The sequence below is a fragment of the Lissotriton helveticus genome, chromosome 2_1, assembly GCF_964261635.1.
Source record: "Lissotriton helveticus chromosome 2_1, aLisHel1.1, whole genome shotgun sequence".
NCBI classification, from domain to species: Eukaryota; Metazoa; Chordata; class Amphibia; order Caudata; family Salamandridae; genus Lissotriton; species Lissotriton helveticus.
The window spans coordinates 111,115,876-111,135,924 of record NC_136059.1 but is presented as its reverse complement, the minus strand read 5'-3'; the positions used below and the strand labels follow the sequence as shown (position 1 = coordinate 111,135,924).

Here is a 20,049-nt window from a genome sequence, read left to right as displayed (position 1 = left end):
GATTTCTGAGAGGTGGACACAGGCCACACCCCCTTTCTCCACCACTCTGCAAACACGCCTCCTGGTGCACTCTCAGGGGTCGATTATGTTGGCAGTGAATCCGCATCCTCCGGGCCGGTGGAAGTCACCGCCGGCTCGGAGGATGCGGATTCACTGCCGTGGACATTGCAAACACCCACCGCGACATTAGGATGCCGGTGGGATCAGCGACGGATGGCAAGTACGTCTGCTGCTGATCTGCGGTGAATGCATGCAAATATGGTGGCGGTGTCTGCAAGACACCGCCAGCCATATTTGTGGCGGCCAGGATATCCTGGCCGCCACATCCTGGTGGCGGCCAGGATGTGACCGCCACCTATTTCAGGGTGGCGGTCACATCCTAATTGCAACGGAGGGACCACTGCTGCCCCTGCGGACGGTCCCTCCACCTCGGGGTGGCGGACGGACGCAGGTCCATCCGCCATCCTAATAGGCCTCCTAGTTGGGTGCTGAAGTCCTCTTGCCTCCTGAGGGCCCCAGGAGGCCAACTAGCCCACCAGGAACCTCCAGTAAGCCCCACACAGTGGGATTGCTGAGAGGTGGCCCGAGGTCACAACCCTTTTTTACACCATTCTGCAAATGCGCCTCTTGGCACACTGCTACTCTGAAAATGAATTTCACTTTAGTCCCGAGGTCCTTGCCCCACCCAGTGCACCAAGAGGTGTGTTTGCAGAGTGTTGTAACAAGGGGCTTGGCCTCGGACCAAATCTCAGCAATCCCACTGTGTGGGGATTCCTGGAGGTACCTGGTGGGCTAGTTGGCCCCTAAGGACCCTTAAGATTCTAGGGTACTCAATCCCCCAACCCAGAATGTGCCAGGAGGCCCCTGTGCAGAGTGGTGCAGGGAGGGGGCGGGGCCTTCGGCGAGATGCCTTTTTTCTTTTCTTTTTTTGCTAGAAGGGGGGCTGTGTGGCCCCCTTCTCCTAATTTTTTGTGGGCCTTGGGGATCCCATCCCCCAGGGCCTTTGACATATTTTATGGGTTTTTTTTTAACTGGAAGGGGGCTGCATGGCCCCCTCCTGAGGCAATTTGTAGCCACGGGCACTGCCTTTAAAAAAAATATATATTATTTTTTGGGGAGGGTGGCCACATGGCCCCCTTCCCTGGGCCACTAATGGTCCCGGGGAGCCCATTCCCGGGGCCTGGCCTCAATGTTGGGTACTGCGGGAGAGCCCCTATGCCCCTGCTGTCCCAACCTATCCCTTTGGTTTGGGTCCCTCTCTCTTTTATTAGAGATTTACTGCACGGCCCTTGTGGCTGGAGAGTTCGTTTTGCTCAGTATAACTGTAATGTGCAATGGATCAATTTAAGACCTTTGGGTTTCGCGAAGACCAACTGCACCGTATTATCAACACTAAAAAGGGAAATAGAATTACAGTAGTATCAGGCAAGGGAGAAAATTGGGGGAAATTATTGAACCTAAAAAAGAAGCTCATACGCACTGAAGCCCATGCAGACTTTTTAACTGAATATGTTAAATCAGGTATTATCCCAATTGGTCTGCAGGTTCGGAATGAGCCTGGCCTTTTCACAGAGAATAGAACATTTCTGGAAACATGGACACTTATTTCTAATAGATGCAGTAGAGACTGGATGCTCCTTATTATTGAGACCGCTCAGGGATTGATTATACTTGAGCAAGAGGAGATCGCAAAACTGGAAGCAGAGCTCAAAGATTGTCCAGCTCTCGATGAGGCAAAGAAAAAACTTGCTGATATTAACAAGGATGTTGAGGGATATAGTGACTACCTGTTTAATAAGAAAACAAATAAACTGAAAAAGGATATCGAACGTTTTTCGGTAGAGAATGTATACCCTTACTTACGAGAAAATTACTATCAAAGTAGAAATGATGGTAACTGGGATAGACCTCCGAATCGGCAGATCTATTCCAGAGGTGGTAATAAACAAGTTACCTTCTCCGACACATCTGGCTCTGGCAGTGAGGAGGATGATTGTACTGATAATGAAATTGGTAGAAATGGCCAGGACCAGGGTCCTTTTTCAGACTCACGCCCAAGAAGGGCTCAGAGATACAATGTCAACCAGGGACGTGGCCAATACAATCGGGGCCGACAACAACAGTACAACCGAGCACCTCCTCAGGAGGAGTATTTGAACACACGGAGCAAACAATATTGGAGACCAGCCAACTACCAGTAATTAACCTGTCAAGTAAGGAGCTTAGTATTGTAGAAATAAGTATCCTGAGTAGAGGCTTTAGCTTCGTTCCTTCCACTAACCTAGATAAATTTCAATTAGAAAAGGACCTTAAGTCATTTTTTATAAAAATCAGACTTATGCGATTCTTTGAAAATAGAGAGAATAGGGCCCAAGAAAATATCTCTGGACTGAAACCTAAATCCGTGTTCACACCTACGCTAGGTATGGTAGGCAAGAACATTGAGGCTTTCGAGATGGCAGTAGAGAGTGGGATACACAGATTGATAGATAATGATAAGAAACCCCGCTCATTTAACATTTCAAAAGCTGAGAAAGAGGCTTTGGAAGTGCTAAGAAATGACAACTCCCTGACCATAAAGCCCGCGGACAAGGGAGGTGGAGTTGTAGTGTTTGACACTCCAGATTATGAAGCAAGGATGCTTCAGATGCTAGAGGTTAAGGAACATTATGCACGTACTAATGCGAGTAGCCTTGCAGGAATAGCTCGTGAGTGCCTGATTCTTTTAACTAACGCTAGAGATGATGGTTATATTTGTGAGGAAGAGTTTAGATTCTTAAATAACACTGAGCCCAAGACCCCAGCTATCTATGGCCTCCCTAAAGTTCATAAGCATAGGAAGAACCCCCCTATGAGGCCCATTGTAAGCAGTATTGATTCCTTACTTGAGCCAGTTAGTAAATATGTAGATAATTTCCTGAGACCGTTGGTCTGTAACCTTAAGTCATATGTGAGGGATTCCGCTCATATTATCTCCCTTGTTGAAGGGTTACCGTTCTGTGAAGAGACTCAGTGTCTGGTCACTCTGGACATTGAGTCTCTTTACACCAATATTCCCCAGGCAGATACGGTCGAGGTTATACATGACCTCCTGTCCAACCAAGATCTTGAAGGAGCGAATATAGACTTCATTGTTGACTGTGTACGACTCATCTTGACTAATAATGTTTTTCTTTTTAAAAATGAATACTTCAAACAACTGAAGGGGACCAGCATGGGGGCTACCTGTGCCCCAAGTCTGGCCTGCCTTTATGTGGGCAGCTTTGAGTCTAAACACATTGAAAATGAGATGGCACCCTTCTTCGAGAATGTAGCGGGCTGGTACCGCTACATAGATGATATCTTTTTTATTTGGGAAGGTACCACTGAAATGTTGGAGGAGTTTTTGAGTTGGATTAACTTGGGTGACCCCAACCTTAAATTTACTCACACATATAGTACCACTAGAGTGGACTTCCTTGATATTTCGATTAAGAGCTCTGAAGGTGTGTTATCAGTGGAACTTTACACTAAACCAATGGCGAAAAACACCCTTCTCCATTTTTCAAGTTTCCACCCTAAATCTCAAAGAGAAAACATACCCTTTAGTCAATTCCTCCGCCTTCGGAGGAATTGCTCTGACATCAAGGATTATCATAAACATGCAGAAGTTCTCAAAAAGAAATTCAGAGATAGGGGGTACCCCAAGAAATTGTTGTCTCACTCAATGAAGAGAGCTAGGTTCTATGACTGTGAGGCCCTGATACAGAAAACCAACAAAGAGAAAAAAACAGTAAGAAAGGTAGTGTTTGTGAGTAAATTCTGTAATATAAGTAACCAAATTAAGAATGTGGTGAACAAACACTGGCATATCCTAAATCACGAAGAGGAGAATGCTCTAGAAAAACCACTCTTTGCGTTCAAAAAGAACAAAAACTTGCGAGATCTGCTAGTGCATACCTACAAAGAGGAACTAGTTGAGACTCAGAGAACCTTGGATAATACCAAAGTGGTGGGCACAACGAAATGTGGCATGTGTAACATCTGTGAACAGTGTATTGTGGCAGCTGAAATTACGTGTAATGACAAAATTGTTAAATGTAAAACTCACAATAATTGCAGGAGTAAAAGTGTGATTTACTTGCTGGAGTGTCCTTGCGGGCTCTACTACGTTGGTGAGACGGGTAGAGAGGTAAGGATCAGGCTCCAGGAACATAGATCTGCGATAAAAACAAAAAAGATCACTGCCCCTATTGTTTCTCACTTTCTGGAAAAACAACATGGAGAAAATGAGTTCAGATGGTTCATACTGGAGAGAGTTAAGGTAGGGAAAAGAGGTGGGAATTTGGTTAATGCCCGTAAAAATAGAGAACAGTGGTACATATCGTATTTAAACACAGTCAGACAAGGACTTAATTCCCGTGAGGAATGGGAGCGTATTATTGGTGGCAAATAGGACTGTTTGCCACTATGTCCCTTTCCTATTTATCGTCCCATATCTTACTCTCTTTTGTCAGCAGTAATTTACTGTATTACGAAACTGTTAAATCCATGTGGATTTACTTATGACATAGGGCTGACATTTAACTTTCTTGATTCACTCTCTCTTGTCAGCAGAAATTAATTGTACCACCTAAAAGCAGTACCGATGGGGTTTTACTTATAATATAGGACTGACAACACTAATAATGCCAAGTATTGGCGAGTTGTTGTCTCTTAAGCGCTGCTGCCTCTTTGTTATGGTGAGAGGCATGTCTATTACAACACGGACTCGTAACATTGCCATATATGCATTGTGGAAGACATCCATTTAATTAGGATATTTAATTCAATTTAAATAAAAGGGATATCTTTAGCACACTCAATATTTGTTACTTTTCATCGTATTAGGCATTACATAAATATTTATTTGTGTTTTGGTGAAGAAATCCGATTTTTCCACACATAGCCGGTTGAACGTTGCGAGGCGGACTTATTTTTGTGTCCATGCTGAGTGTAGTCCGGGTGAGGAATTCAGGACTACCAGTTGTCCTTTTTTTATCGCTAACAAGTGCTTCCTGGGATAGGGTTAGAGGGAACGTCACACCCTTCATTGGAAATGGCGCGCTTGCAGGCATTTAAACCAAACAGTCCGCAGGCAATAGGTTTGGAGTCGGAGACGAGCGGATTAACTCGCGGGACGACAGCAGCTCCTTGATTCACGGTATGTCAATGCCCTTTGGGGGATAGGGACACTAGCCCCGTATCGCGCACACGGTATACTAAGTGTAGCCTTATATCTTTCCCCATAGAGGCTTTCAGAGGAATAATTATTACCCTACAAGAGCCTGGAAAACGTCGGTGTGCAGTGACGATATTTACGCGCTGTAAAGTAAAGATACATGTAAGTAATTTCTGACGATGGGGTTGGTTTGCGCTGATGCGTGTATCCCTAATTAATATTATGTAATCAGATACAACTTTCGTTTTATAGTAATACAACCGGTTTGGAGCCTAATGAATGATGCTAAACTAGCTGTGATCCAAGACTTGTACCGCGAGCATTCTGGATCTTTAATACTTTTGATGTAAGTATGTTCAATGGAGCAGAGTTGTCAAGATGACATTTAAAATACCCCAGATTGAACTTACAATTAGTCTCTCATTTTACTCCATAGATAGACTATCCTCCGAATCACTACCTGTCTAAATCGGAAGGTGGTTCCTATTCTTCTATCTTGAATGTAAGTCCGCTTGCGTAAATCAATCTTAGAACAGTGGCGTCAAGGGGTCAGGACACAGTGTATGTCCTTAATGGGTCGATTGAGAGTAAGGGAGTTAGACGCAATGATCCACACTGTGGTGTTTCTTTCTCTTTCTCTCTGCAGCTGCGGAGTAATTTTTCTGCCGCCCTACGAATAGAGGGCAAACTGTCCGTGCTAAGAGTATTTTATTGCCTCACGTGGGTGACGGGCTCGAGATACAAGGTGGGTGCACGGGTATTCTCTGTAGCTTCTGGGGTGGAGGGGTGTTTGCCCCCGGCTAGCCGTTGTATAAATTGTGGTGCTTATACCACCAGGTATCCTCTAGGATGAACCATGCTGAACAAAAAATGAAAGATGAAATGCTGTATCTAGATTTCGTTCCACCCAGGTTTATGATTCACTGGTGTGATGGTCAAAAATGTAAATACTGTGTCGTCTGTATTTGGATGTATACATCTAAGAAGAAATCTTTGTTGTAATTTGTGGTTGTAAAAAAACAGATTTATGTGATAATTTGTGTTAAAAAACTGTGGACATGCTGCTACGATATTTTGAGCAATAGCTGGGTTTATTTAAAGTGATACTGTGGTTTGATTTAATGTACAGGATAGTTTTAATTATGCCATGGTGAGAGTACTAAGACATATTTTATGTAATTGCAGATTGCTTGGGAATACAGACTATATTTCCTGATGAAGACGGCGATAGGTTAAATGTCCGTCGAAACGCGTTGAATTGAAGGGAATAATACTATTGACATTTGATTTAGGATTCTTGTGTATTTCCTTTTTTTAGGTGTATGAATTTGATTAGATGAATTTATGGTTTTGATTCATCCCCTTGTTATATTCTCTGTGTTCCCAAATTCATTGTGATTTTATGTAATTTTTATTGATTTTATGTATAAATAAACTGTGCTTATTTTGAACTTACTGATATCTCATGTTTTTAAACCTTATGCATTGCTCTTAGTTTCCTAGTCTTCATAGTTATAACTGTGTTTATGTTTATAATATTTGTTATTCTTCTATGTCACTGAGAAGTTGATGTTTGTAAAATTTATTTACCCAAAGGGAATCTTATTTTTGACATAAAGTCCTTTGTTGGTACCCTATCCCTTTGGTTTGGGTCCCTCTCTCTTTTATTAGAGTGTCCCAGCCTACTCCCTGCCTACTGGGGAGAAAGCATTGCTTTTAGACAAGGGGAGCTGGCATGCTGCTCCCCTTGTCCATAAGCAATACTGCTTTGATTCATGGAAGCAAGAGCAGGTTTCCTGCTCTCGCTTCCATGAAGCAAAGCAGGAGTTTGCAATTACAGGGCGGGAGCACTGCTCCCACCCTGTCATTGCAAATTGCACTGTCCCGGGGGTAGGCACCCAGGGATATTGCTGGAACTGGCCCTGGGGGGTGGCGGTCTCCAGGGCCTTGCAGGGCTCCAGGAGGGAGTCTGCGTGGCCTCCCTCCCAATATGTAAATTGCGCCTGGTGAAGTGGTGGTCCAAGGGCTGGGGGTCCGCAACGGAGCCCCGCATTTCAATATTTAGTTCCCCAGGGAGGTGGTGGTTCCTGGGGCAGTGTGGGGGGGCCTAAGCCCCCCACACATATTATTACTAATAGCCCGGGAGAGTTGGCAGTCCCTGGGGCTTGGGGGGCCCTTGAGGCCCCCGCCCGATAATAAGAACTGCCCCAGGGAGGTGGCGGTCCCCAGGGCAGCGTGGGGGTCAGAAGCTTGCCCATGCAGTTATTCAAAAGAAGCCCCAGGGAGGTGTGGTCCCTGGGACTGCGGGGTCCCCTGCGGGCCCCCTTTACATGAATTTGGATTGCCCCCAAGACCTGCCCACCCGTGGGCTTACGGAAATGAAGAACGGAAGCCCATGCTTTGTTTTTGTTAAAATTAATTCTACTGGATGCGCGCACCCAGTGTGACTCCGGGCAGAATCAATTGTTTTAAACTTTTTTGGGGGCCTAGCGGTCTCTGTGGAATTTCCTGAGCAGGCCTAGGGGGGCAGGGTGCTTCTACCCTGCTCCTTTTTCTATCTTTTTTTTACCTTTTTCTTCTGACTTTTTGGTTTGAAATGTTGGCAGCCAATCAGAATGAAGCTGGTGATCAGGAGGGTTCCCAAATTATTCTCAGTCACCAGAAAGCAATATTAGCTAAAAGTGCTAAAAGTGACGCAACGGCAGCGTAACTGTGTCCCAAGGGGCTTGTAAATCTGCCCCTTAGTTTTTAATGATTTCCTAAAGTTGTAATGGACAGTACATAATCATCTACATGTTTCGGCTATCAGACGCAGCCTTGTTCACAACACACACACATATATACAGTCACCTATACACAAACACATATTTGTTCAATAAACTTTATTTCGGTCAGTGTGACCTCAAACGTACAATCACAATACATGCATATACATTTAAAAATTGCAACAAAAGACAATTTCATATAATTAAAAGAAATAGAGAAATCAATATGGACATTGTTGGCGCACATGGAGGATAAGAGAATTCCACACACTGTTTAAAAAGGTCTACAATCCTAAATTGGGTCACAACGGAGTGACGAAAGAAACAGAAATCACAGAGGGTTATTCTAGGCTGGAAACAAGGGTTCACCTTTGGAAAGTGCATAGTGCGAGTAAATAAATAAATAAATAAGTTAGATAAAAAGCATTCTTAAAAAGGAAGACCACCATTCTTACCATACAACAGATAATTTAGTCCTGACACTGGAATTCCTCAAAACTACAGGTTACTTATAAACAAGAGTTTTTACAAAAATTGTAGAAGTAGGCTAACAAATTACCATTTCCCTATAGCATGACTGTGCTGCTAGTGAATAGATTCGCTTTGGTCTAATCAAAACGACAAGACCAAATTTAAAACTATCAGGTGCAACCAAGGAAGATATTATTCCCGGCTGTTTGAAAATAAAATTGTTGCTTTTCCACCGTGAGGACATCCTAACACTTATTGGGGAGTTTTTGTAAGAATCCTACGGATACACCATAAGGAAAATAAGAAACCTGCAACTGAGTTAACAATCGGGGTACTGATGTCATGCTTCAGTATCCTGAACGCCTCAGAGCAGCGTCTAGTTCCAAGGTTCCTACAAATCTGTACCAGCCATTGTTTTCTTGCTTTACAGTACCGCTTTGTTCGCCATAAGTTGGCAGGGTATGCTCAGACGTGAGTCCCTTGCTCACTTTGCCACTGGATTCAAGCAAGCCTAGCTGAAGACGGCTGAAATGCCAGAAACCGGTCCTAGGAAGCTTGTTTCCGGTTCAGGGAAGGCATGGCTTGGCAGTTCAGGCTGGACTGCTCCCATGTGGCACAGGGTCAGACTGATTTGCATATGTCCATGTCTGAACTGGGGTGGCAGAGTGGGCTAAAGAACGGTGATGGATTAAACCCAGATATTTTGACTGGGTGTGAGTGTTTGATTGGTTTAGATGCTCCATCCATCACCACCCACCTTTGTACCGCTTTGTTCGCCATAAGTTGGCAGGGTATGCTCAGACGTGAGTCCCTTGCTCACTTTGCCACTGGATTCAAGCAAGCCTGGCTGAAGACGGCTGAAATGCCAGTAAACCGGTCCTAGGAAGCTTGTTTCCGGTCCAGGGAAGGCATAACTTGGCAGTTCAGGCTGCACTGTTCCCATTAGGCACAGGGTGAGACTGATTTGCATATGGCCATGTCTGAACTTGGTTGGCAGAGTGGGCTAAAGAACGGTGATGGATTAAACCCAGATCTTTTGACTGGGTGTGAGTGTTTGATTGGTTCAGATGCTCCGTCCATCACCACCCCCTTGTGTACCGCTTTGTTTGCCATAAGTTGGCAGGGTATGCTCAGACCTGAGTCCCATGCTCACTTTGCCACTGGATTCAAGCAAGCCTGGCTGAAGACGGCTGAAATGCCTGAAACCGGACCTAGGAAGCTTGTTTCCGGTCCAGGGAAGGCATGGCTTGGAAGTTCGGGTTGGACTGTTCCCATGAGGCACAGGGTCAGACTGATTTGCATATGGCCATGTGTGAACTGGGGTGGCAGAGTGGGCTAAAGAACGGTGATGGATTAAACCTAGATCTTTTGACTGGGTGTGAGTGTTTGATTGGTTCAGATGCTCCGTCCATCACCACCCCCTTTTGTACCGCTTTGTTCGCCATAAGTTGGCAGGGTATGCTCAGACGTGAGTCCCTTACTCACTTTGCCACTGGATTCAAGCAAGCCTGGCTGAAGACGGCTGAAATGCCAGAAACAGGTCCTAGGAAGCTTGTTTCCGGTCCAGGGAAGGCATGGCTTGGTAGTTCGGGTTGGACTGTTCCCATGAGGCACAGGGTCAGACTGATTTGCATATGGCCATGTCTGAAATGGGGTGGAAGAGTGGGCTACAGAACGGAGATGTAATAAACCCAGATCTTTTGACTGGGTGTTAGTGTTTGATTGGTTCAGATGCTCCGTCCATCACCACCCCCTTTTGTACCGCTTTGTTCCCCATAAGTTGGCAGGGTATGCTCAGACGTGAGTCCCTTGCTCACTTTGCCACTGGATTCAAGCAAGCCTGGCTGAAGACGCCTGAAATGCCAGAAACCGGACCTAGGAAGCATGTTTCTGGTCCAGGGAAAGAAGGCTTGGCAGTTCGGGCTGGACTGTTCCCATGAGGCACAGGGTCAGACTGATTTGCATATGGCCATGTCTGAACTGGGGTGGCAGAGTGGGCTAAAGAACGGTGATGGATTAAACCCAGATCTTTTGACTGGGTGTGAGTGTTTAATTAGTTCAGATGCTCCGTCCATCACCAACCCCTTTTGTACCGCTTTGTTCGCCATAAGTTGGCAGGGTATGCTCAGACGTGAGTCCCTTACTCACTTTGCCACTGGATTCAAGCAAGCCTGGCTGAAGACGGCTGAAATGCCAGAAACCGGTCCTAGGAAGCATGTTTCCGGTCCAGGGAAGGCATGGCTTGGCAGTTCGGGCTGGACTGTTCCCATGAGGCACATGGTCAGACTGATTTGCATATGGCCATGTCTGAACTGGGGTGGCAAAGTGGGCTAAAGAACGGTGATGGATTAAACCCAGATCTTTTGACTGGGTGTGAGTGTTTGATTGGATCAGATGCTTCGTCCATCACCACCACCTTTTGTACCGCTTTGTTTGCCATAAGTTGGCATGGTATGCTCAGACGTGAGTCCCTTGCTCACTTTGCCACTGGATTCAAGCAAGCCTGCGCTGAAGACGGCTGAAATGCCAGAAACCGGTCCTAGGAAGCTTGTTTCCGGTCCAGGGAAGGCATAGCTTGGCAGTTCAGGCTGCACTGTTCCCATGAGGCACAGGGTCAGACTGATTTGCATATGGCCATGTCTGAACTGGGGTGGCAGAGTGGGCTAAAGAGCAGTGATGGATTAAACGCAGGTCTTTTGACTGGGTGTGAGTGTTTGATTGGTTCAGATGCTCTGTCCATCACCACCCCCTTTTGTACCGCTTTGTTCACCATAAGTTGGCAGGGAAGGCTCAGACGTAAGTCCCTTGCTCACTTTGCCACTGGATTCAAGCAAGCCTGGCTTAAGACGGTTGAAATGCGAGAAACCGGTCCTAGGAAGCTTGTTTCCGGTCCAGGAAAGGCATGGCTTGGCAGTTCGGTCTGGACTGTTCCCATGAGGCACAGGGTCAGACTGATTTGCATATGGCCATGTCTGAACTGGGGTGGTAGAGTGGGCTAAAGAATGGTGATGGATTAAACCCAGATCTTTTGACTGGGTGTGAGTGTTTGATTGGTTCAGATGCTCCGTCTATCACCACCCCCTTTTGCACCGCTTTGTTCGCCATAAGTTGGCAGGGTATGCTCTTAAGTGAGTCCCTTGCTCACTTTGCCACTTGATTCAAGCAAGACTGGCTGAAGACGGCTGAAGTGCCAGAAACCGGTCGTAGGAAGCTTGTTTCCGGTCCAGGGAAGGCATGGCTTGGCAGTTCGGTCTGGACTGTTCCCATGAGGCACAGGGTCAGACTGATTTGCATATGGCCATGTCTGAACTGGGGTGGCTGAGTGGGCTAAACAACAGTGATGGATTAAACCCAGATCTTTTTACTGAGTGTTTGATTGGTTCAGATGCTCCGTCCATCACCACCCCCTTTTGTACCACTTTGTTCGCCATAAGTTTGCAGGGTATGCTCAGACGTGAGTCCCTTACTCACTTTGCCACTGGATTTAAGCAAGCCTGGCTGAAAATGGCTGAAATGCCAGAAACCGGTCCTAGGAAGCTTGTTTACGGTCCAGGGAAGGCATGTCTGGGCAGTTCGGGCTCGACTGTTCCCATGAGGCACAGGGTCAGACTGATTTGCATATGGCTATGTCTGAACTGGGGTGGAAGAGTGGGCTAAAGAATGGAGATGGATTAAACCCAGATCTTTTGATTGGGTGTCAGTGTTTGATTGGTTCAGATGCTCCGTCCATCACCACCCCCTTTTGTACCTCCTTGTTTGCCATAAGTTAGCAGGGTATGCTCAGACGTGAGTCCCTTGCTCACTTTGCCACTGGATTCAAGCAAGCCTGGCTGAAGGCGGCTGAAATGCCAGAAAGCGGTCCTAGGAAGCTTGTTTCCGGTCCAGGGAAGGCATGGCTTGGTAGTTCGGGCTGGACTGTTCCCATGAGGCACAGGGTCAGACTGATCTGCATATGGCCATGTCTGAACTGGGGTGGCAGAGTGGGCTAAAGAATGGTGATGGATTGAACCCAGATCTTTTGACTAGGTGTGACTGTTTGATTGGTTCAAATGCTCCGTCCATCACCACCCCCTTTTGTACCACTTTGTTCGCCATAAGTTGGCAGGGTATGCTCAGACGTGAGTCCCTTACTCACTTTGCCACTGAATTTAAGCAAGCCTGGCTGAAAACGGCTGAAATGCCAGAAACCGGTCCTAGGCAGCTTGTTACCGGTCCAGGGAAGGCATGGCTTGGCAGTTCGGGCTGGACTGTTCCCATGAGGCACAGGGTCAGACTGATTTGCATATGACCATGTCTGAACTGGGGTGGAAGAGTGGGATAAAGAACGGAGATGGATTAAACCCAGATCTTTTGACTGGGTGTCAGTGTTTGATTGGTTCAGATGCTCCGTCCATCACCACCCCCTTTTGTTCCGTTACAGTAGCCAGGGCAGCTAAAAACACATGGAGTACTGACTCTTCAGGGCAATCACATGCACTTGCAAACCCCTCCATTTGTATGTAAAACAGCGGAGCGGCAGCACCCCATGCCTGAACTGGAGTTAAAGCTTTCTAGCGGCTGCTGGTTTGAAATCATCTAGAGCTGGCTCAAAGTAAAACCTTTCTTTAATTTCTAAAAATGCTGAGGTTAGTTTGCCTATTCGGGGGCAGCTATGAAGCTGTGCCATTTTTTGCTCCTCGTAATGGACTTTCAGTTGTTTCCTAGGTAGTGAGGAACAAGCAGACTCAGGATCAGACCAGAGTTCCCCCAGACCCATTTTGGTTAGCATGTGTTTAATGTGCGCTAGCAACGGCAATTTAACAGCCCCCTGCAGGTTCATTACTTCTAATAGTTCCTCCCTGTATGATAAAAGTTCTGGGGTAGCCCACAGGTGACACCAGTACATTAAAGGTTTGAGGTTTGATACTTCTGGCGATTGCCATGAATCCCAAGTCTAAACGGAGCGGGGTTAGCGGAGTGCTACGTGGGAGATTTAACAGCTGTCTGAGAAAGTTATTCTCTACCTGCGATAAATTCTCGGGACTAGAGTGGCCCCATAGTTCAGAACCATATAATGCCCCTCCCCGGGCTTGAGCCTTATAGATTTCAATGGCTGGACTGATTGGTTTCTGACTAGACTTACAGAAAACCTTCATGATGCCACATGATGATTGTGGGCGTTTTCGAGATGATTTTTTAATATGTGCCCCCCAATCCATGGTTTCTGCAATAGTGATGCCGAGATAAACGAAAGAGGAAACTCTTTCGAGGAGTTTACCATTTAATAAAGGGTTTGGTCGTATACGTTCTGGGCTACTAAATGCCATGAATTTGGTTTTCTGTAGGTTGATTTCTAATCCTCTTTCACTACGGAATGCTTCAAATTTATTGAGAACCCTCTGTATCCCAATAGGTGATTTAGATACTAATAAAGAATCATCGGCAAACATCATTGCTGGGATTATACGGGAGGCTAACTTGGGTGCATCAATGTCTTTTTCTGCTAACAAAGAGTCTATCAGGCCATTGATATATAGGCTAAAAAGAGTGGGGGCAAGCGCACAGCCCTGGTGAACCCAACGCTTAATCGGAATGGGTGCAGTTAACCTTCCATCCTTTCCAAACCCGATTTCCGCAAAATTGTCCTCGTGGAGCCGTTTAATGTGATTGGTTAAATATACTGGAACCCCCATCTCATGGAGGACTGTACACAGTCTTTCCTTGGGACCAAATCAAAGGCTAACCTCAGGTCTACAAATATTAAGAAGAGACTACCACCCTCCAGACACTCTGTCTTCCAGTGCAACAGTTGTAGTCTGAGTACTTGGTCCGGGGTGGAGAATTTTTCCCTCAGCCCAACCTGTAAGGGGGATAATAGGTAAACAACCATTACTTCGCATCTTTTACTATGCACTTCTTTTACTTAGCATCTTTTACTCAGCATTGTTATTTACTTCGCATGCTTTTACTTAGCATGCCTTTACTTCGCATATGCCTTTACTTAGCATATGCTGTTACTTCACAGGAGAAGAGTGGATCCATGGTTGAAGGTGAAGAGAAGGACTACGGGCAGAGAGAGGTAAGTGGGGCAGTGTAGTTAGGGTAGTGTAGTAGTGTGTGTGTAGTGTAGGGTGTAGTGTTTTAGTCTTTAGGGTAGTGTTGTAGTGTATGTGTAGTGTAGGGGGTAGTGTTTCATAGTTTAGGGCAGTGTTGTAGTGTATGTGTAGTGTAGGGGGTTGTGTTTTAGGGTTTAGGGTAGTGTTGTAGTGTATGTGTAGGGTATTGTTTTAGGGTTTAGGGTAGTGTTGTAGTATATGTGTAGTGTAGGGGGTAGTGTTTTAGGGTTTAGGGAAGTGTTGTAGTGTATGTGTAGTGTAGGTTAGTGTTTTAGCGTTTAGGGTAGTGTTGTAGTGTATGTGTAGTGCAGGGGGTAGTGTTTTATGGTTTAGGGTAGTGTTGTAGTGTATGTGTAGTGCAGGGGGTAGTGTTTTAGGGTTTAGGGTAGTGTTGTAGTGTATGTGTAGTGTAGGGTAGTGTTTTAGGGTTTAGGGTAGTTTTGTAGTGTATGTGTAGTGTAGGGGAGTGTTTTAGGGTTTAGGGTAGTGTTGTAGTTTATGTGTAGTGTAGGGTAGTGTTTTAGGGTAGTGTTGTAGTGTATGTGTATTGTAGGGGGTAGTGTTTTAGGGTTAAGGGTAGTGTTGTAGTGTATGTGTAGTGTAGGGTGGTATTTTAGGTTAAGGGTAGTGTTGTAGTATATGTGTAGTGTAGGGTAGTATTTTAGGGTTTAGGGTAGTGTTGTAGTGTATGAGTAGTGTAGGGGGTAGTGTTTTAGGGTAGGTTTGTTGTGTATGTGTAGTGTAGGGTAGTGTTTTAGGGTTTAGAGTAGTGTTGTAGTGTATGTGTAGTGTAGGGGGTAGTGTTTTAGGGTTTAGGGTAGTGTTGTAGTGTATGTGTAGTGTAGGGTAGTGTTTTAGGGTTTAGAGTAGTGTTGTAGTGTATGTGTAGTGTAGGGGGTAGTGTTTTAGGGTTTATGGTAGTGTTGTAGTGTATGTGTAGTGTAGGGTAGTGTTTTAGGGTTTAGGGCAGTGTTGTAGTGTATGTGTAGTGTAGGGGGTAGTGTTTTAGGGTTTAGGGTAGTGTTGTAGTGTATGTGTAGTGTAGGGTGGTGTTTTAGGGTTTAGGGTAGTGTTGTAGTGTATGTGTAGTGTAGGGTAGTGTTTTAGGGTTTAGGGTAGTGTTGTAGCGTATGTGTAGTGTAGGGGGTAGTGTTTTAGTGTTTAGGTTAGTGTTGTAGTGTATGTGTAGTGTAGGGTAATGTTTTAGGGTTTAGGGTTGTGTTGTAGTGTATGTGTAGTGTTTTAGCGTTTAGGGTAGTGTTGTAGTGTATGTGTAGTATAGGGGAAGTGTTTTAGGGTTTAGGTTAGTGTTGTAGTGTATGTTTAGTGTAGGGGTAGTGTTTTAGGGTTTAGGGTAGTGTTGTAGTGTATGTGTAGTGTAGGGTGGTGTTTTAGGGTTTAGGGTAGTGTTGTAGTGTATGTGTAGTGTAGGGTAGTGTTTTAGGGTTTAGGGTAGTGTTGTAGCGTATGTGTAGTGTAGGGGGTAGTGTTTTAGTGTTTAGGTTAGTGTTGTAGTGTATGTGTAGTGTAGGGTAGTGTTTTAGGGTTTAGGGTTGTGTTGTAGTGTATGTGTAGTGTAGGGGGTAGTGTTTTAGGGTTTAGGGTAGTGTTGTAGTGTATGTGTAGTATAGGGGAAGTGTTTTAGGGTTTAGGCTAGTGTTGTAGTGTATGTGTAGTGTAGGGGAAGTGTTTTAGGGTTTAGGGTAGTGATGTAGTGTATGTGTAGTGTAGGGTAGTGTTTTAGGGTTTTGGGAAGTGTAGGGGGCGTGGAGGGTATTGTTGGTGAGTAGGGAAAAAAAAGAATCTTTATGCGTAGTAAAATCCTGCGAAGTAATTTACTGCTAAGTAATGCCAATTTAATGCTTTTTTTGCGAAGTAATGGTTTGCGTAATAAAATACTGCTAAGTAAGGCATTTGCGAAGTAAAAACTTTGGAGAAAAGGCATGCTAAGTAACAGCATGCTAAGTAACGTCATACATTCGGATAATATCTTCTGTTCTTCCATCCAAATTTGTAGCCTGAGCATCAATATACTCGCAAACAATTTTTGTGAGATGTCTATCAGGCTAATTGGCCTATAGTTGGTTGGAAAGAGTGGTGAACCTTTTTTATAGATCGGAATTATTTCCGCACCAACTCAACTGGGGGGAATCTTCATACCCTGCAGTATGGCCTTAAATAGCACCCAAACGTATGGGGCCCAGACAGATGGTTCGCTATGGAAAAGGTCCCCAGGGATCTTATCCAGGACTGGTGCTTTGCCTGGGGCTTTTTTCGCTAGAGCTCCCTTGATTTCATTTAGGCTTATGCTTATACTAAGTCTGTCGTCTTAGGGATCATTAGTTTCCCCGAGATTTGGGAGTAAATCAATCCCCAAAGTGCATCCTTCAGGTAACACACCGACAACGTTTCTTCCTTGGAATAAAGTGATTCAAAGTGATCTCGCCAGACCTCTTCATCTAGATTTGGGGTCTACCAATGTTTTGGGACCAGAGCTACCAGTGTTGACAACACCCCAAAAGTTCCTCATATCCCTGTCCCCTAGGGTGGTTCTCAAAGCATCCCACTTTTCCATTTCCCACTCTTTTTTAGCTTCAGAAATGGCCACTTTTATGCCTTCCTTGCAATTTTGATTTGCGGTCGATCATTAGCCTTCATAGACGCTACTAGTGATCCTTTGGCCATACGGCAAAGATCATCATACCAAGGGTGGTGGGGCATCCTGCTTGTCCGGTTTGTTTTTTTGGGATAGGAAAAGGTAAATGTGATTTCTCCTAATCTAGCGTGGTTCATCTCAACCAACTCTAGATCTATACCGTACCCAATATGGGTTTTTGAGTTGGATGCCATCAGAAACACCAGGAGTAGGGCTTCATATAGAGTGCTCAATTTATCTTGATTGACTGGAATTAGTCCATCGTGCTCTTCGCCTACAGTTGGAGAATATCAACCTGGAATCAATGGGATTATCCAAGATTGGAGCACTCCCTGAATTAAACGCTTTTGTTTCGAGTACTAGCGCATCATGATCACTATCTAGCCGTGGAACAATCTTAAAATCAATCAACCTATCCCAGGATTTAGAGTCAATTATAATATATTCTAATAAAGAACCGAGATCTTTTCTATGGAAGGTGTAACTATTAGATGTATCAGAAGAGGTTCTACCATTGCATGCTCTTAAAGAGTGTTTCAAAACAAGGCAGTTCTTCTGGATCACCAGAGGGGACCATTTTTTAACTGGTGGGCATCTAGTCTCCGGGATTGCCTAGAAGTTGTCCACGTCATATAGGCTATCCACGAACATTCCCTCCAGAGGCTCAAACTGACAGTTGAAGTCCCCTCCCAGGATCACCTGTGATTGTCAGCAATGGTGCCTAAGAACGTAGTTAGTTCTTCCAATGTGGTAGACTCTTTACCCAGGGCTGTAGGTCGAGAATATACATTTAAAAGAACTACAAAGTCTTTAATGGAAACTGCAGTATGACACATAGTATATCATTAGAGCCTGTGTCATTCTGCTCGGCCGTGCATCCTAAGTGGACTCCCACCCATGTACTAAGGCCTCCAGATGGTCTCCCTTTACCCCCGGATGTTGCCGGAATGCTAAAAGAGGCAAAACCCGACTTAAGAACCTCCCCTCTTGCCCATGTTCCCTGAAACATGCAGATCTCAAATTGGCTAATGAAAGAATCCCAATCAGGGTCATCTATCTTGTTGATCAGACCCGCAATGTTCCATGATAGAACCCTTATTTTGGGACAATTGAGGGGATTCTGTTTGTGAGGCACTAAAGGGGGTGGATGTGGTAAAACCTTTGTTTTTCTATTATCATTCTTATATGCGGTGTTTGGGATTATCAATCAGAGCCGAGCCACCGCCATTGTGGGTTCAACCTGGGGAGCCGCTCATGCTCCCGCCGGTTGGACCCTCCCCACGCGGAAGACAAGGCCCTGTAGCGTTAACCTGGGTCAAAGTTTCTATTTGTGGAGGGCATGTTTGTGCCTTAATATTGGAGGGATTTTCCTTTAGTCAATCTACTCCATTCAGGCAGCTAACCCTGTTTCCAGTGGGAATGTTAAAAATAAATTGCTTTTGCCAGTGCTGGCCTGGACGGGGCAACACACAGTTATTGGGGTCAGGTCTCTAACCCTGCTCCAGATGCCATGTGTCATGGTGGGGCCTATTTGGGGGGGTAGAATTAACCTAATTGAAGTGATTGAATACCACCCTTGTTCCTCCCATCCTCTCTAGCTAAAACTCTTTGGGTCATCCGCGGATTTCTAAAATTGATTACTATGCAGTCTCCGTGTATGTCCTTGTGTCGTCTGCCTATCCAACCCACCCTGAATGTGGTTAAAATCTCTTCCACATGCTCGTAGATAAAATGGCTATGGTTTACAAGCCAATGGACACATTTGTTTTTTAATTCTTGGTGGGATTCAGATTGGCCCCTTTTAAGTTCAGGGATACTTACCTGCAAGAATGAGAACATATGGGGTTGATGCAAGAGGTAAATTTATGACTGGAGGAGGGTAGAAATAGTTAGTGGCTTCTATATTTGTGGAAGGACCACCCCCGCCTACCTGGTGTTTAATTTTAATTCCCCTGTGGAGTTATGCAATGTGGGTGTACGGTTTGCTAAGTTGACAGTGACCGGAAGTGGCCTTACCACACTATCTCTATTGGCTTCCGATGCCTGTATCTCTCCATCTAATTTTGGTGGTGGGGCTTGTTCAGTGGGGGTTGGGCGGGGGTTGGCCAATGCATTGCTTGTGGTAGTCTGGACTCGTGTGCTGCTATCAGGACAAGCAATACTGCTGTCCCCCTAGTTCTTAACCAGTCATTACAAATTGCAGTAAACCCATCAATCCTCTCTTGTAAAGATCGAAGTTCATCCTTGACTATATCCCACATTTGAATCTGAAGATCCACCACCAACTTTGTAACCCACACTGGCTGATCACTTATGGTTGCTATACTCTCTTCTGGGTCCCCCCCTCCCAAAATTTCCGTTATCGGGAGTTGAGCCCTGAGCGAGGCTTTTTCCTTCTTACAATCGCTTTCACCTTGTGTTTGGGTTTGGGTTTGCCTTTTCTGCCCGATTGGTTTGGTATAATAACCCTAGGTGACGTGGGACTAGCTACTTCAGTAATTGAAGGTTGGTCACTAGAGAACTCAGTTACTGAAACCCATGTAATTTGTGAGAGACTAGGATCGGTCGGTGCTATTTCTAGATTTGGGGTCAGAGACAGTCGTCTCTCAGTCCGCTCTTTCAGTAGCCACTGCTCCTAGACCTTTTTCCAACAGCCTATCTATAGAAGTAGGTTTGGTGTTTGATTTGGGCAAGACTATGGTCTGTTTCTTTTCAACACATGCCTGTTTCCCCATTTTGCAGTATCTTGGGTTGAACTCTCGCGTTAGTTATTAGATTTGGATGTTGAGTGGGCAAGGGGAGTAATTGGAATGAAACCACCAATACCAGGCTCAGTAGGATATTCACTACTACGTAAATGCC

At 45.2% G+C, this 20,049-nt stretch overlaps 1 protein-coding gene across 3 annotated transcripts in view; it reads left to right on the top strand.

Annotated features, from left to right (window-relative positions):
* LOC144817774 (CD209 antigen-like protein C) overlaps positions 1–20,049 on the top strand; it is a 794,201-nt gene that overhangs the window by 57,696 nt on the left and 716,456 nt on the right. Inside the window, exon 1 of one of the 3 annotated variants that reach the window (XM_078674579.1) lies at positions 14,475–14,494. The exons of the other annotated variants lie outside the window; for them this stretch is intronic. The gene's annotated coding sequence lies outside the window, so the exon portion shown is untranslated. Of the gene's footprint in view, positions 1–14,474; positions 14,495–20,049 lie in introns of those variants that run through there. 3 annotated transcript variants of the gene reach the window in all.